A 12,430-nucleotide genomic window follows, 5' to 3' on the forward strand; every position below is an offset into this window, starting at 1 on the left:
ATTTTCAAACTGCTAATCTACATAGCTGTAAATCAGGGGTGCACATAAGACAGTAAAACTGGGAGCCTCTGTGGCCAGGCAATGCTGTTTTATTGCAAAATGGTAAAAATTCTCTTTTAGGGGTGGAGAGGGTGATTGAGACAAGGTTTCCTTGTGTAGCCCTGGCTGTCCTAGAACTCACTATGTAGACCAGGCTGTCCATGAACCCAGAGATCCACCTGCCTATGCCTCCCAAGTGCTGGGATTAAAAGGGCTAAAAATTCTTACATGGGAAATTTCTTTTGAATATTGGTGCAGCATGATGGATAGAAAAAAAGTTTAGACAAGAGACTAACAACCTTGTGATATCTTAAGTCTGTGGACTTTCTAGATTGCTGGATTCCAAGGATAAAAGCAACTAACGTTCACATTTCCAAATTCCCAGTGTGGGGCAAAGGAATATTTCTCCTATACCCTCTGAAGAAGGGTCACAGCAATAAACTGACCAAGACTGACTAAACAAACAAAAAGCATAGGAATGTATTAGTGTGTAAAAGGAAAAAATCACAGCCCAGTGTGATTCAGAAACTCAACTGTCCCTCTCCTACAGCATAGGACAGAGTGTCGGATAGTGGACGATTTAAGGAGAACTTCATGGGTTTCCAAAACAAACACTAGCCCAGGGCAAAGTCCATAGAGCCCAACAGACAATGGATTGTGGGTGATTCTCTAGGAGACCTAAATAACAGACAACAGTGTGGGGCAGACCATAAAAAAAAATGATCCTTTGAGTTTGGTTTTCTTTGATTAAAGAAATTTTGGGCATAGGGGGAGACTAAAGGTAATTTATTGTGTTCCTTTCTTAGAGGATCAGGTCAGGTTGATAGAGGAAAAATTTGCAGGGTGTTTCTCTTCACTCTGGAGGGAGAGGAGCAAGAGGAGACTAGAGGGACCTCATTCTGGTATGTTCTGTGATCCCTCAGCATCGAAGAAACAGTATTTGAGATCCCACTTTCTGAGCCACAACACTAGTTATTTTATAGAAAGTTCCCAACTAGGGTTTGGCTGATGTTTCCTTGCAATCTAATTCAAATTAAACACTTCAGGCAAAACAAAATACTACAGAAGTGATATAGTACTCACCTAAGTAAGGCTTCCTCCGAGAGCTGCTTTCTACATGGGCTCCTTTTCCCACTAGCCAACATTTTGATCTTTACCCACCTTCTAGACTTCACGCCACCCTGTCCACATACTCCCACTAGCTCAACAGCAAGTATTCATGGAAGACTATGCTTTTCAAGACAGGACCTCTAGAGATCATAGACTGACTTAAAACCTGAATGCCACCACAAAAAGACAGATGTGGGCAAAAAGAAAAGGAGGAGTGTAGGACACCTGACCCATTGGAGACAAGTGGATACCTACATTTTTACATTTTAAATTATAAAGTTAATGGGGTGTGTATTCAGATGATAATCAGTGGGTGTAGTGGGTAACTGTTCCAGCTTTGACCTGGAAATACTACCCCTAGTGAGGCTTCTGGTAACTGCCATGCCTACCTATGACCTGCCCCTGGGTTGGGGCCAAGACAAGAGCCCTTAAGACTTGATATCTGGATGTGGCTGGTCTCTTGGTTCCTTGTGATCCTGGATGCTGGATGGCAGACCAAGTCAGAGTTCTCCAGAGAACCCTGCTGGACTGTACCTCACCTCTCACAGATTCCATAACCAACCCCTTTACTGGCTGTAAGTTACCCCAAAATTAGCCTCCTTTTTTAACTACATGAAGTTGCCTTGTTAAATCCCCACATTAAGTGAGGGTGAGAATTATTGGAAGAGGCAGTGGAGGACTTCAAGGAGGTTGACAGTGTTCAATCCCTTGAGAAGGGTCATGAGTAGAGTGCCTTGTAATAATTTGTTAAGCCATATCTTTGTTGTGCATGTTTGCTATATCTATTTTTTTTTTTTTTTTTTTTTTTTTTTTTTTTTTTTTTTGGTTTTTCAAGACAGGGTTTCTCTGTGTAGCTTTGCGCCTTTCCTGGAACTCACTTGGTAGCCCAGGCTGGCCTCGAACTCACAAAGATCCGCCTGCCTCTGCCTCCCGAGTGCTGGGATTAAAGGCGTGCGCCACCACCGCCTGGCCTATTTTTTTTTTAACAATAAAAGGTTCCTAAATGCACTGGGAAATGTGGAGCACTGTTTTCCCACCATGCTTGAAATTGGAGCATCTATGATAACCTGCATGAATCCTTCACAAGATCAGGGCTATTGATATTCCCTCATGGAAAGAGTGGGAAGAGGGTTGTCAGGCCCTCACCTGAGACTCCAGCCTCCCTTGTACCTTCTGCCTCTCTCCCAAAGCTACATGTGTACTCGGGAAGATGCTAGGATATATGGGTATATATCCTATATATAGTGTGGAGTGTTCACTGAAACAGTCTTAGTTAGGGTTCCTGTGAAGGGACACCATGACCATGGCAACTGTTATAAAGGAAAACATTTAATGGGCTGGCTTACGGTTTCAGAGGTTTAGATCATTATTGTGATGGTAGGAAACAAGGCAGCATGCAGGCAGCCATGATGCTGGAGCTGAGATTTCTTACATCTCGATCCTACAGACAACAGGAAGTGGTCTGAGACACTGGGCTGGCTTGAGCATATATGAGACCTCAAAACCTGTGAGACCAAAATGAGCCATGTTAGAAATAAGACCAAAATGCCTTCACCCAAAAACTAAGGCCTAAGATTTCTCCTTCTAGGAATAGGCCAATAGTTACTGAAACAAGTCAGTTCAGATTCCAGAAACCAGGAAGTGTAAAAGTACAGAGTCACAAGATAGTCACAAGGTAATGCCTGCCGGACTATGGAATGTCCTCTCCCTGGTTTCCAGGGTAACTGACCATAAAAATGAGGGCAGCCAATGAGAAATGGTGGCGGGCAACCACTCCCTTAGAAGTAAGATTAAGCCATGATTTCTAGAAAGCCCCTAGAAGCGAGCCAATCAGAATTGTACCCATACTAGCACCCCTAGCTTGTGATTTTTTCCCTTTAAAAACTGAGCTTGCGGACAGGCGGGCACTTCCTCCAGCCTCCACTGTGTTGGATGTATTAGGCGAAGTCCCTGCCTAGGCTTGTATATCCAGAATTAAACCTTGCTTTTGCATTCCGGCATGCTCGTCTTTGATGGTCTCTCTGGGGGTCACGATCTGGGCACAACAAACCCACCTCCAGAAAGACACACTTCCTCCATCAAGGCCACACCTTCTAATAGTGCCAGTCCCTGTGAGCTTATGGAGGCCAATTACATTCAGACTACCATACCATCTATTAACTTTTGGGAGGTCATCATCCATGCTGTGGTGAGACTTTGTGGTGGTGCAGATGTTTTGGGGTCATCCCTACTGCTGTAAGTAGGCCTTCTCTTACACTTCTATAACTAGGCCCAACAAACTCATATTGGTTCACCAAGCTATACTTGGGTGGAATCCTTTCTTTGGTCTGTCCTTGGTGCTCTGTCTAGAGTGAATAGACTATTGCTCACATTTCTCCAGAAAAAGTCACACAACAGGAAACCTCTCCCAAATCTCCCGGGGTAGACAGTACAGACCCACATTCTCCTGGTCCAAGAACTTTCTCTGCAGCATTGGTTTTGCTTTACCTTGCCTGATAGAATGACACAATTCCAGTCACATCATCTTTCACCTTTTCAAACATACACTAGAACGTTTCTCTTAGGAGATGTCTTTATCTGAAATCTGCCAGTAACTTCAGGGGGACAAGACAGTAAGTGTTATATGAAAGACTCAGGAATCCTTAGCTGGATTTTTGGAGTTCCAGTCTCTTGCCTTGATGAAGTCATGACACCTCCCTGTCACTAATATTTGGGGTTAAAGCTTTGCTTTGAGTTCTTTGTTGTGGTGGTTTGAAAGAAAATGGCCCCCCAAAAGGGAATGGCACTATTAAGGGGTGTGGCCTTGTTGGAAGAAATGTGTCACTGTGGGGGCGGGCTTTGAGGTTTCGTATGTTCAGGATACCACCCAGTGAGTCAGTCAACTTCCTGTTGCCTGCAAGATGTAGGACTCTCGGCTCCAGCACCACATCTACATGCACGTTGTCATGCTCCCCTTCATGATCATAATGGGCTGAACCTCTGAAACTGTAAGGGAGCCTCCTCAATTCAGTGTTTTCATTATAAGAGTCGCCATGGTCATGGTGTCACTTCACAGCAATGAAAACCCTAAGATAATGTGTGAGAATGATGTCCTACACATAGTTTAGCTCTTCAGGGAACTAAGCTTCAATATACACAACCAAATCACATTTTCCTATTTTGGGGGGGGGGTCACTAAATTTGGGTCAATTTCAAAATTTTCTCCTACATGTTTCCTGGTTCAAGAATTTTTTCATTTCTTAAATAATATTTGGGCACTATGAATTTTCCAGATAACCTCCCAAATCTTTAAATAACGCATTGGAGACCTGACTTTGACTCTGTGTTTTGATTCAAATATTTTAAAGCTAGCCTCACCTATTTAGAGGTTCACGGAGTCTCTATTTGCAGTTACTGTTTTGGCTGGGACTGCTCAGTGAGTTTCCACCCCTCCGATCCTGCTCTTAGTTCTAATTTTTGAGATAAGCCTGGATGTTGGTCACCTGTTTATTTGTGCAAAAGCTGCCACACCCTGTACTATTCCATGAAGACTCACAGCTTGGATCGCAGCCAGAACTGTGAGCCTGGTTTTCCCATCTTTGAAGAAGAGCGATTTTTTTTTTCCTCCCTTGCTTGTGTCTTTGAACCCAATTCGTGCAACAAGTAGATTTGAGCGTGTCCTTTACTCCTGATACACTCTGAAAAGCAGTGTTGCACAGAACCCCCAACCTTCTAGAAGGGACTTCTTCTGGGTCAGACTATTCCAATGACTCCATCTGCACAGCTGGGGTTTGAGTCACTGTTTGTTCCAGTGCTTTCTCGTGGCTTATTACGACAGGAATGCCTTTCAGATTTTATCTGGAGTTCACGTGGGCCTTGATTTTTTTAAAAGAACATATTATTTAATGTCCTAAAGCTGTGTCAAGATAAGCACCGTCCTTATCTGTGCAATGAGTAGCTTTGTGTTTAACCTTTCCCACAGTTGTGATGAATTCTTGGGATTTGGTGGCACCAACACCACATGGTTAATGCAATCCATTTCCTCAGATGGTTCCAGGGAAAGTATCAGGCTTTGCAGTGTCTGCCTCACAAACCCATAGTTCAGAGCCCAGGGTAAGGAGGTAAGGCCCACAGCATCTTTGGACTGATAGTATTATCAATGACCTCATTGTCTATTCTACAATCAGATTATGTTGTTTATAAATAAAAAGAAGAAAACATCCACCCCATGCAACCAGTATAGGCAGCCAGCTCTATGGTAACGCTGTGGCCAAAAGGCCATGAACAAAACTGCGAACATTTTGGAAGAGACACATCAGAGCGTGGTATAGCATTGGGGACATACATAGCAAAAATGTCCATGTCATTTCGACAAGAAGTTGGACAAGCAGAGCAGTCCACCTAGTCCTCCAGAAGTGATGCAACACCTACAACCAAGCACTCCATCTACCTCTACCTGGACTAATTGGTCATTTTTCTCAAATTTGGTTAAGAGCATGGACTGTGCTATATGTTGAGGCTACCAGAAACAAGGGCTGCAGCCTAAATTCCAAATGCCAGAGAAGGGCATCTTTAGAAACATCCAAAGAACACCTAAAATCTTTGGAATTTTAACATGTTTCATACAAGGTGTCTTAGTTAGAGTTTCTGTTTCTGGATGAAACACCATGACCCAAAGCAACCTGGGCAGGAAAGGGTTTATTTCTGCCTATGTCACAGTCTGTCACTGAGAGAAGTCAGGTCAGGAACTCAAACAGGGCAGAAACCTGGAGGAAGGAGCTGATGATGCAGAGGCCTGATGCAGAGGCCGTGGAGGGGTGCTGCTTACTCGCTTGCTCCTCATGGCTTGCTCAACCTGTTTTCTTACAGCACCAGGACTACCAGCCTAGGGATGGCACCCCCTACAATATGCTGGGCCTGGCTGCGTCAACATAAATCAAGGAACTGCAGCCCAGCCTACCCACCCACAGACTAATTTGGTGGGGGCATTTTCTCAATTTATGTTCTTCTTCTCATATAACTCTAACTTATGTCAAGTTGACCAAAAAAAAAAAAACAAAAACAAAAACAAACAAACAAGCCGGGCGGTGGTGGCGCACGCTTTTAATCCCAGCACTCGGGAGGCAGAGCCAGGCAGATCTCTGTGAGTTCGAGGCCAGCCTGGGCTACCAAGTGAGTCCCAGGAAAGGCGCAAAGCTACACAGAGAAACCCTGCCTCAAAAACAAAACAAAAAAAAAAACAAAACAAAAAAACAAAAAAAAACGAAAACCTAATCAAAACACAAAGCTTTTGTTTCTAACCACAACAAACCACTTTGTTGTGGTTAGAAAAATATTAGCCAGTTTGCAGAGCTTCTCCATTACCTTAACTGCAGAGGATTCATCCAAGACAGCCTGGAGATGTCTGAAAGCACATATGCATTAAACCTCATATAAATTATCTTTATTCCTATACACAAGTATTTCTATGAATGAAGTTAAATTTATAGATTAGACACACAAAGATGTTAACAATAACTAATAATAAGAAGGAAAAATTATGACAGCCTACTATAAAAAATTGCCATTTAAAACTCCTAGGTTGAAAAAAATAAAACCTTCCAAGTTGTTCATTTTTGGAATTCTCTATTTACTATTTTCAGATTGAAATTGGCCACAGATGACTGATGGACCTGTGGAAAAGAGGAACTACTGGGCAAGACATCTGCACTCATTTCTTTTGTTGTTGTTTGATATTTGTTTTCAAGACAGGGTTTTTCTGCGTAGCCTTGGCTGTGCTGGAACTCACTCTGGAGACCAGGCTGGCCTCGAACTCACAGAGTTCTGCCTGCCTCTGCCTCCCGAGTGGTGGGATGAAAGTCCTGCGCCACGCCCACCCACCCCACCCTACCCCATTCCACTCCCAGCTTTTGTACTCACTTTATATTCCGTAATTCTTTGACCAATGTCTTTTTTTTTTTCTGGTCTTTTTTTCACTTAAAATAGGTTTCTTTAAAAAGTCAATCTTTGGCACTAAGAGTTCACTGAGCAATTAGAGCATTTGCTGCTGCTCTTCCGGAGGACCTGGGTTCGGTCCCTAGCACCTACATCAGGTGGCTCACAACTGCCTGATTACTGTTTCTGATGCACACAACGCAAGGCAGACTGGTGAGTTCTCTCACTTGCTTGACCTGTGGACTAAGCAGTCTTTGGTTTCTGGAAGACCTCCTCGGAGGCCCACCGTTCCAAGCTGCTGCTTTCAGCTCCCTTTTCCTCACCTCTGAACCCAAAGTGGTTAGGCTGGGTTGGGTGTCGGGCATTCATCTGAGCTCCCACGAGTGAGGTCAGGAGGCTGGCAGGGCTTGCGTGGTGCCCTTCAAGCAGGATCACTTGTTAGGCCAGGAGTTCCTGATTCTGCAGCTGCCAGGTATATGTGCCCTAGTTTTCAAGCGGATATGCGATATTTCCCCCAGAATCTCTCAGGCAAAATGCACATTGGCATCAAAAGCCTCATTACACATGAAAACCGTAACCACAAGGCCACTAATCACAGACGAATCAGGAATCATCCGTCACATGTCAGAGCTGCGGTAGAAAGACCTGTGAGCCCAAATTACCATCTAATGCCGTTTTATCGACTCAGATAAATACTTCAAACTGATGTTCTATTGTGTGGAGAACTCTGCTTTCCCAAGAATTTTTCTCCAGCTCCTGTATACACACACACACACACACACACACACACACACACACACACACACAAGAGAGAGAGAGAGAGAGAGAGAGAGAGAGAGAGAGAGAGAGAGAGAAGAGAGAAGAGAGAAATACATACACACCAATCTTTTTTCTCTTGTTTCTTCCCATCTAAAGATTAAGTATCACAGACCAGATTGACTTGGCTGAGTCAGCCATGGTCAACCCAAACTTCAAGGTAACCTCCATAAAACATATCAGATCAGGGTCAAGGACCAGACCCTGCGGGCAAATGATCTGGCATCTTCCAAAGTTTGAAATTCTAGGTAGTATTCCAAATGCTGCCCGAGGGTTTCTATTGCTACAGTGTGTACCTGTCATGCCAGAGAGTTATTGTCAGCATCTGTGGGTGAAATGGACACCTCTAATCAGGCCTTCAGGGAAATTCAGACTCCCTGAGGGTGTTCTCAGGTCCCTGAGCATGTTCTAATCAGTTCTATCTATTTGTCTGCTATTCTTGCAAAGGTTATTAGCTGGCTTGACCCATAGAAACTTGGAAGATGATAATGTTTTTAAGAGGAAAGTGTATGGTTGTAATTACGGGGTAATTATTCATTAATGTGCATATATATGAAGTAGTAAACAGGGAACCTTAAAATAACTTGATTTTAGTCTTCCTATGGAAGACTGTCCTTTGACACCAAGAGGCCAGTTAGTACCCACAAATACCTTTGGCAGTGAAGGATTTTAGGCATGAAGAAGAAAATGGTTCAACCTATGGAGTTAGGAGGGACACTTAATAGAACCATAATTTACATTTAGACTGTACATTCACAAGTGGAAAAGAGTGAAGTGGGGCCTAGTGGGATGGGAAGTTCTCTCTCTCTCTCTCTCTCTCTCTCTCTCTCTCTCTCTCTCTCTCTCTCACACACACACACACACACACACACACACACACACACACATTCTAATTCTCTGAAATATAAGCTCTTACACACACACATTCCCACCATAACTTGCTGTCACCTCGCACACATACCAAAGGCTAAACCCATGGTCTCTCCTTGCCCAATCCTCGGCTTTAAGCCTCCAAAGCTGTGAACTAAATAAACCTCATTTTCTTTTAAGTATCTCACGTCAGCTATTTCATCATCATGGTGCAAAGCTGACTAATGATTAACAACAAGAATATCTAAAGGAGGACATTGCAGTGAGCAAGTCACCTGGAGAGGCCGTGAGCTTTCCTGTTGCACATGTTGATGCAAATTCTTATACAACTTCCTCTGGAGCTGGCAGATGAACCTCTCCTACATCTTCAGGGTGAAAACTAATTTAATGCAGAACTTAGTTCCACCTTTGACTGTTTCCTGAACTAATGATAGGGGTAGGAGGGCTCGCCAGCCATACAGTTTTCGGACTGCTGGCAGGCTCAGCACATCTGTCCAGTGTTCACTCCTGCGTTAACCCCAATAGCTAAGATACAGAAACAAACTAAAGGTCTGTCAATGAATAAAGAAATAAAATGTGATTCTGTATATAAGTGAAATGTATTATAAACGTATATATAATTTATTCAGCCTTGAAAGAGAAGGGAATTCTGTCATTTGTCACAATATAGATAACTATAAATCCATAATAAATAGTAATAATCTGGGCATAGAAAGACAAATACGACATCATCTCACTTAAACGTTAATCCTTCTGATGAGGAATTCGTAGAAACAGCAGGGAGAACAGTAGTTACCAGAGATGGAGAGTGAGAGAAAACAAGAAGTCTTAGTCAAAAGGCACGGGCCAGGAGTGGTGGCCCAAGCATTTAATTCCAGAGACAGTGGCTCTCTGTATATCTAAACAATTTTGAAAGGATATACATTTTATATTCAGATTTGTAAAATGTCATATGGAAAACACGCAGATAAGTGACACACAACAGTCCTAACACCAGACCAAATGATGACCATTGTAGATCACACCTATGACCCTTCTGTGTTAGAACGAATCCAAAGGTCCCAGAACACTCACAAAAACAGAATAGTCATGCGGGGAGTTATCTTATTAATGACTCAAATATATTCGAAGTTTCACAGCAGAAACGAAAGCACCGTAGTGTGCCATTGCCTGCTGTCACTATCGAAACATCGTTCTAAACTCTGCCCCAGCCTCGTATGGCTGGGACAGGAAGCCAGCCTTAGTGCCTTTCTGGAATCTTTGATCTGGTCCACTTTGATCTGGTAATGATTAAACTAGATCTTGAGCAGGGAGGAAGGAGAGAAGAGACTGATGACCGGTGCCCTAACTAATGTGAGAAGAAAAATGTAAATTCTTCCCCCTTCCCGGCTAAAGTTTCCTGATGCTGGAGGAGCTGTGCCTTCTGTTTGCAGGGTCCAATATACAACTAGTAATTGGGTTTGTGACTTGAAGTCTAAGGCTACAGGAGGAGGACAGCAGCAGCAGGGAGGGAGGGGGAAACTGCCTATAAAACTCTGTCGTAGTCATGGGGAGAGTTGACCGTAGCCAGCCCTGTGAGGACCTTCATATTTGCAGAACATAAATACTTGAGGAAGACGTTTTAATTTACCAGAATATGGGATGAGCCAAAACACTAGAACAAAGGTCAATTTTACTGATTTAATTTCTCAGGGTGTTTGAAGCCTTTGCTGGGAACAGTGTGCTAAGGCTGGTTATTTACTTTTGTCTGGATTGAGGGACTCGAGAATAAAATCTAATTTCTCTTTGCCCAAATTTGGAATCATTGAGAGATAGAAACAGAATCCAGGCAAACAATGTTAATTTGATGACCAATAAAGCTGGTGTTGAAGGGATAGTGTGGACTCCTGAGCCTCAGGGATGCCAACATCATGGTGCTGTTCTGTGAACTGGGTTCATTTGTGTATGCAAATGGACACAAAAGTATCGTCAGGCACCCTAACAGTGCCCATTTAATGTTGACTGTGATATGTACTTTAGCCAAATATATCATGCTACTATGTGGTACCCTCACAGAGGCCAATTTACTATCTAAATTTAGCGTTACTATGTGCCACAGGACTCCCTGGCAGGACCTGATCCTGTCATGGGGGAGCTAGGAGGCATGGCCTAGTGTACCAGCCAGCTAAACCAGGGGCTGTGTTCTCCAGCACGCACACACAGGTGTGAAAAGGAGACTGTCAACAAGAAAGCGTGTGACTATTTAGTGTGATGTTGCCTAAGAGAATGACTTTGGAAAGAGAAAATGACCATAATCAAAGCATGAGCTGAATCGGGTGCATCAATGTTTCTCAGACAGTTGTCACTGAGAATATACCAGTTGGGTCCATTTCCCCCTGATTGGGATTGACATAGAAGACTTCCCTGCAGAGATTCGAACCTGTATTTACTTCTCTCGTTTCTCTTTCTCCTCTTACATGCCTCTCCTTTGCATACATGTATTAAAGCAAAGCATTTGGGGAGCAGTAAGATCACTGAGAATTTTTTTCCTTTCTCTCTCCATGGGCTACAGAAGGATTTATTTTCCAAACGTGGCACCAAACAAATATTTAAAACAAACCAATCCTTGTTTAGTAGCTCACTATGGAGCTGGCTTCATGCTTCTAAATGTAGCTCTAGCAATAGGTCTCTAAAAGTAGAGATAATAATAGCCATGCTCCTAAGTGCTATTTCCCCAGCCCTCAGTCAGGAGGCCTCTGGCATCTGCCTCACTTGTGGACTTGGGGACTTCTCTTATCTGTCTGAGTCAAGGGAAATATAGTCCAAATCCCTTCTGATGCTCATAACCTATGATTCCATGATTCCAACTCAGGTGCTATGAATACCTGTCTCCCTGAATAGCCCAAGTTCCCCTCCCTGGCCTGTGTTCCCCCTACAGCCAGACCAGCTGGTAGAGAAAGAAAAGCCCCAGTCTTCAGTTAGAGGTGATAAGACTAGGCTAAATTTCATTTGCTGTATCTGCAAGTGCATTTGTATTTAAATGCAGTAGGTGATATTTTGGAGCATGCTGTTTCTACAACATCGCATTTCTATCACTGGTGATTAAATAGCTGGTATATCTAATAAGCTAAATCTATCTTGCAGTGGAGAGGAGGGAGAAGGAACAGGGAAGTGGGCCCACTGGCCCCCACTTATGTTCACCCCACACTTGACATCCTTTCTATCTGCACCAGAGCTGAAGCAATCAGTCAAGCCAATAATTCCAGATCATATTTTTCTGCCTTTCACTATTTTGTAAACAGACTATTTAGATGAAATTAAGACTTACACACTTTCTGTATTAACTTCAAGGCTTAAAATAGTCTCTAACTTTTAGAAACCAATTTTGACTTTATGATCTTTTTCCTCCCTCTTCCCAACATAGATCAAGTCTATAAAGGCAGACATGTCACCAGCAGGAAGCCAAGAGACTGGTCGATGGTTTTCATGAAGGATGGGGCTGGTGGGAATGTTGCAGTGCTGCTCAGTGGGAGAGCACTTGACTGTCATGGGTCAGACTCTGAGTGTGACTTACAGAACTGTAGGAAAAGAAATAAGACAAGGGGTGTGTCTTCAAGAGGCATGCAGAGAAGAGAAGATGGCTAACATGTCTCTGCTGTGGAATGTCTTCCGGTATGCCGCGAATATGTGTTGCTCTGATTGG

This window comes from Peromyscus eremicus, chromosome 13 (assembly GCF_949786415.1).
Source record: "Peromyscus eremicus chromosome 13, PerEre_H2_v1, whole genome shotgun sequence".
Lineage (NCBI taxonomy): Eukaryota > Metazoa > Chordata > Mammalia > Rodentia > Cricetidae > Peromyscus > Peromyscus eremicus.